We start from the raw sequence: 6,000 nt of genomic DNA, 5'->3' as shown, positions 1-6,000 counted from the left end.
TATTCCCGTCGGCATAAAGCCAAGAGATGAACGTATTTTGCAAGCGTAAACTATGCGGTGCTTCTTCCACGACATGGTAGCCCATTCCTCCTTGGTTTAAGTATATCGCACCGGCTCAGTATGTCTTAACGCGCGGTCGTCATCACATCCTTGGAAGTCGTGAACAGTACGAGGCCTTATGTACAAAACTGAACGTTTTACTGCGAGATTATCGGATGAAAATAATTACCGTAGTCGAAAGACGTCCAAAACGTCGCGTAGGAACAACAAACGCGTTATTTACAAACGGTTTGGCCGCCAATCACGGGCGCGACCATCTTTAAGGTCACGTGTGCGTTGACGTTTGCTGTGACGTGCGACCAGGACCTGTCCAGGATGCATTGCATTCGCCCGGCACGCTTTCGTCTATGGAGTAATACATTCGATGCCTCCCCTGTGACTACGCCGATTCCCCGAACCTCATACCGTCGACAGGACGCCCGCTCGTGTACACCCATGGCCCTACACTGTCAGCCAAATTTATACCTTTAAAGGTATAAATGGCTTGTCCTGTGGCGCATCCCCCAAAAGGGATCAAAAATTATACCACCAGGTGAGGTATAATAATTTATCCCTCCAGCAAGGTATGAAAATTCAGACCTTGGGGTGAAAAGCATACACCATACATGGGGTATAACTTCAATACTGCAGGGTATAAATTTAATCCCAGGAACAGGGTATAGCAAAGGTATCAAAATGTAGACCCGTGGGTGCAAAATGAATACCATTCACAAGGCATAACTTAAATACCTCAAGGTATAAACTGAATCCCAGGAACAGGGTATAGCAAAGGTATAACAAAGTAACCCTTGGGGAGTAAAATATGTAACATTGAGAGGTTCAAATTATATACCCCGAGGTATCTATTTAGTCAATAGAACAAGGTATAGTAACGGTATAGAAATCCACGCCTTTGGGTGCAGAATAAATACCGTTTAGAAGGTTTCTATCAGGTAATTTGAAGGTATAAATTTAATCTAATCTAAGCAGCAAGGTACTACAGAGGTACAGAAATCTAGACCACTGGGTGCAGAACAGTATCTTTCTTTGCACCAAAAGCACGCAAGGAATAAAGTGCGTCGTGTCTGTACCTAAAATAACTTCAGAGACAATGCGAAGTTTTGTGAACCAAACGCAAAAATGTTTATTTACAGTACTACATAAATAAATTTACAAAAGCAATGCACTTCTCCCGAGCCTTTGTCTCTTCGAGCTTTAAAATTGCCCTTTGAATGATGTTTATATCGATGAGCTTGATTATGGGGCAGAGAGGCAGCTCTTGTTCCTGAAAAGATTTTTTTTAAAATAATACCTACATGCAAAGCAAGCGTATTTTGTTCTCACCTCTATGATAAGTGACGAAGACTACTCATTTTATCTCCGTGAAATTAATTTCAGAGCAAGGACGCACAGGTCACCTGGGCACATATTGAATATTTAGTGTCCCCAAAATGGGAAAAAACAAAAAAAGAAAAACTTACCGTCGCTATCTGCAATGAGGAGTAGTTCAGCCTCCGTGCCGTTTTCCTGTACGATCATCAAAAGATCTTCAAATCCCTGCTGCGCTTGTGCGACGAGTTCGCGTTGGACGGAACAATATTCTGAACTCAATCAGCAGCTATACACAAAAAGATGAGAAGCTGTCAGTTTCGATAAACGGCAAAAAGAACGACAAGAAATACTTATGATACACTACATCAAAATACGTGCATACACAGTCATATTTATCAAAACGAACACAACTATCTATCTTTTACTTGGAATTTGGCGGTTTCAAATTGCTCTGCATTTTCCCGCACAGAACGTCGCTGCCAATATTCCGCCAACGAAATCCGATATATATCGATATATCATCTTCTAATCCATCCACATATACGCTAAATGCAAACAGTAAACGCAAAACGGGCTGGTATGTCATATAATAACAAACGTAAACGCAAAAAATGACATACGCACGAAGGAAGAAGGTACAGGCGACAGGATTGCGTTCGCTTGTCTTCTCGCAAGGCGCAATCTTGTCGTCTGTTCCTTTGTCCGTATGAGTCACTTGCTGCGTTTATGTTTGAAATTACTCCAACACACTCTAAAACACTCTTACATGCGGGGCGATTGAACGATAATTGGGGCGAAAGAAATAGAAGGTCGACGAGAACGGCAAAATAACTTATGTCAGGTTCGTGTAGTACTGCACAAACACGTGAGCACATCATACCTTTGTGTGCACAGACTCCGGCCTCTACATTATAAAGTTTATCCACCAGCAAGCCTGCACCTACGCCATTTTGTCAGATCACAACTGTTACACAAACTATCAATACTATTAACCTAGAGGCGTTCAGCTCTCCTTAACCAAAAATAAATAAGGCAAGTTCTCTTACCAAGATGTTGGAAGCATTGCAGTCTAAAAAAGTCAACAAACTTTCGATGCGGTTTCCATGCGTTGGCCCTTGGAGGCGAAGGATCACCATGCAAAACATCCGCATAACTTGGTTGTATGCTTGACCTGCACAGTCTGCACTGGCGCTCGCTCGTGGAAGGCCAGCTCTGGCAGACTCTGGCACGAATACCCCATTGATAACAAGAAGTCCCATGAGAAGCGAGGCCCATTCTCCTCTCTTACTTTTCTGGGTCGGTATTCAAGAACTCTAAAAGGGCACTACAGTTAAGATAGCCGTTATTGTGTGTGGGCAGAGGGAGATCTCGTATCCGACTTCGAGTCGTGTTTGTGACGTTGTGTGCCGCGTGTGTGCCCTTCGTCGCCCTCTGTCTCGGGGTTTTGCCATTATGATCCTCTCAGAAAATGTTTCAATGTTGCAAGGTTGACGTTAATAGAGGCCATCACGTTGTTCACCTTTAAAACGCGACGCTTGTTGGCCCTTCTGACATTTATATGAATTAAATAATACGCCAAGATTCAAAACCCCGTGTAGCATGCTTTTTATACGTCCGCCCTTCTTTCTCCAACATGCATAGAACAGAGGAAAGGGTAATAAAACCACATGACCACAACAGTAATAGTACCCGTAATCTCTTTCGATACGATTGATACCAACACGCGTATAGCTCTGAAGCTGGAAGTATAATGTCGCGGACAGCGAAAAAAAATAAAAAAAAATAAAGGCACACACACGAATGGAGTGCTACTGGAAATTCAAAATCAGCCCCACTAGGGTTCATTTTCAAATTACCTTCCTTTATTTCATTTTTTCATTTGTTACCATTGTCCCCTTAATTGACAACAACTACATGAATGGCGATGGGATGAGGTGATTCACGGCAACACGTGCGGTAATTAAAAAAATTACTGCCCATTACTTATTTCTTGCATTATTCCATAGACACCTCTGGGGTTGCTGTCATTTCGGGTATCAAAAAAAGAAAAAAAAAACAGTCATAGATAGGCCAGTATTTCTTGCAGCCGACCACAGCAAACAATTCTATCATCACCACCCTCAGTTCATAACAACAAATGCCACACGGTAACGAGTAGGGAGATTGCCCATAAGAGAAATATATCAAAGCCGAGGATAATTCAGGTTGATTTTATAAGTTTGATTTTAGATTAAGATGCTGTGTACAAGTACATAGAAGGCTGTGCTATTGCAACAATAATATTTTACGTTAACGGAAAGGTAATATGGATAGTAATAAACGAAAGCAGAATCATATGAAACAGTGTTGCACATAAAAGCGAAAGGAGAAATGTAACATGAAATTCACGAGTGCATTCCTACACGCGAATTGCAAATTCCTGGATACGTAAATGCGCACTTTTTCTCTTTCTTACTTTTATTTTTCGTGCTAATTTCGTATTAATTTTATGTGCCATAAAGTTCGTCACCCACGCTGTTTATCCTTCAGATGGACAAACGTTAACGTACTCGTGACCAGTGACTTTGCTCAGAATCGTGCACCCTTTGTTATCTCAACGTCAAGTTAGGTTAGGTTAGGCCAGGTAAGTTTTTGCTAGGTTAGGTTACGGTAGTCCAGTGTAGGTTGCGAGTAATTATCCGCCTTTGGCGTTTCTGATGGTGAACAATTGTACGAGTGGCCGGAAGGGACAGCACCAGTATGTACTACTGTAAATAAATGTTATCTGACTGTAAAATGCACAGTTGCGTGCGTGAAACTAATACCCCTGTCACACGACAAACCGAACGGCATTCCCATCGAATGACAATCGCGCCGAATGTCATTCGTTTGTCTTACATCGAGTTACACGAAGAAACAGAATGTCATTCGCAAGTGATGTCACGATAGCGGTTCCGAACGCGCTTGCCAATAATGATAAGCCTTTTGGCCAGTTTCTTCGAAGCGAAGGGGAATCACATTGCTAGGCTTGAATTTGATAACTTCCTTTGTCGTGTCATCTTCGTAGAGTTCATCCAATGTACTTAAACTCGCTATTTTTATGTGTCGGGTACCGTGTATCGTATCGTGCAGCATCTCGCATATGACTGACACTCAATGGGAACAGAGTATAGCTTCGAAATGTTAAAAACAGGAAGGGATGAACCATCTATTTATTATTTCCTATGATACAAGCTTTCGCCCAGAGCCCTGCTTGAGAATAAAGACTAGTGGGACGGGGAAAAGCGGGAACAAAAAGGTAAATGGTCGAAGAATGTTCCAAGCGCTCAGCGTATTTGGGTCAGGTAGCTATGGATGTTGAGTTCGAAAACTGGTTAAGTGTATATGCCTGTCTGTCTTGCATGGGAAGACCTTGAGTTTTGGGAAACAATGCTGACCAGTGGTTGTTAGTGGAATTTTGCGATTTCGAATGATTCCAGATTTTCGTCTTTTGTTGCTATCCGTAACGTTTGACTGTCTGATGAAAATTTTATGTGTGTAGTAAAATCATGTTCCAGCAGTAGAAATTTGCAGTACCTGCAATGTGTGGAAACCTGAAGTTTTTTTGAAGGCTGTAAATTACTTATAGTATTATTTTCTCTATCATTCTACACATCCCATGCATACTGTGCAAAGTCAACAGATGCACTTAGAACATTTATTCTGTGTCTGTGAAACTGCGAAGGGGTTTACGCCGAAACATTCAAAAATGCACTCTTAAAAAATCCCCGTGAAAAATCCACGCCGCAAATAAACAATGCGAAAATAAATCGTAGTTAGGCTTAAAGAGGGAATGTCCCGAATGCTAATTCAAAGCGATACATATGTTTGCCATGCAACGCACAATTCGAACGTTTCTTAATGACATTTCTAGCGTTATTAATGCTGTGTCATCTAAGAGGAGCTGGAAAATCTATCCAGCTTCACATTGCAGAAGACGACGCTCGTATGAATACAGGAATAACAATGAATTCGAACACCAACATGCTGTTCCGACACGATTCGCAAGCTTCAAACACTGACGTATTCCGCGCTTCCACTTCCGAGATACAGGAGGCGATCTCACGAAGAGAACCAATGGTGAACGAACAGATGGATATGGACTTCACATTGGGTGAATTCAGAGCCGCGGTGTGCCTGTCACGAGTACAATCGACGCCAGGTGGAGACGGAATCTCCTATCGAGCCATCCGAAACCTTAGCGACGGCTGTGTTTCCTGTGTGATCCATGCCTTCAATACATCATGGAGAAGCGGTGAAGTGCCGCAGTCTTGGAAAGATGCCGTAGTAGTCCCGCTGTTAAAGCCTGGAAAGCACCCATCTGACCTGTCATCCTTTCGTCCAGTTAGCCTGACGAGCTGTCTTGGTAAAGTCTTGAAGCGAATGGTCTTGCATAGACTGGAGTGGTGGCTTGAGGGTCATCGTACCTTCCCCGAAGAGATGGCAGGCTTCCGTCGGAATCGTAGCTCCATAGACTCTGTTCTCGATCTCGTCACCACCGTCGAGGAAGCGAGGAGCCAGAAGAAAATAGTCATGGCAGTGTTCCTGGACGTCAAGAGAGCCTACGACACCGTCAGTCATGCCAACGTTCTGCATCTTTTGTTGCAAGCA

This window comes from Ornithodoros turicata, chromosome 3 (assembly GCF_037126465.1).
Source record: "Ornithodoros turicata isolate Travis chromosome 3, ASM3712646v1, whole genome shotgun sequence".
Lineage (NCBI taxonomy): Eukaryota > Metazoa > Arthropoda > Arachnida > Ixodida > Argasidae > Ornithodoros > Ornithodoros turicata.
Note: the sequence above shows the minus strand (reverse complement) of the source record.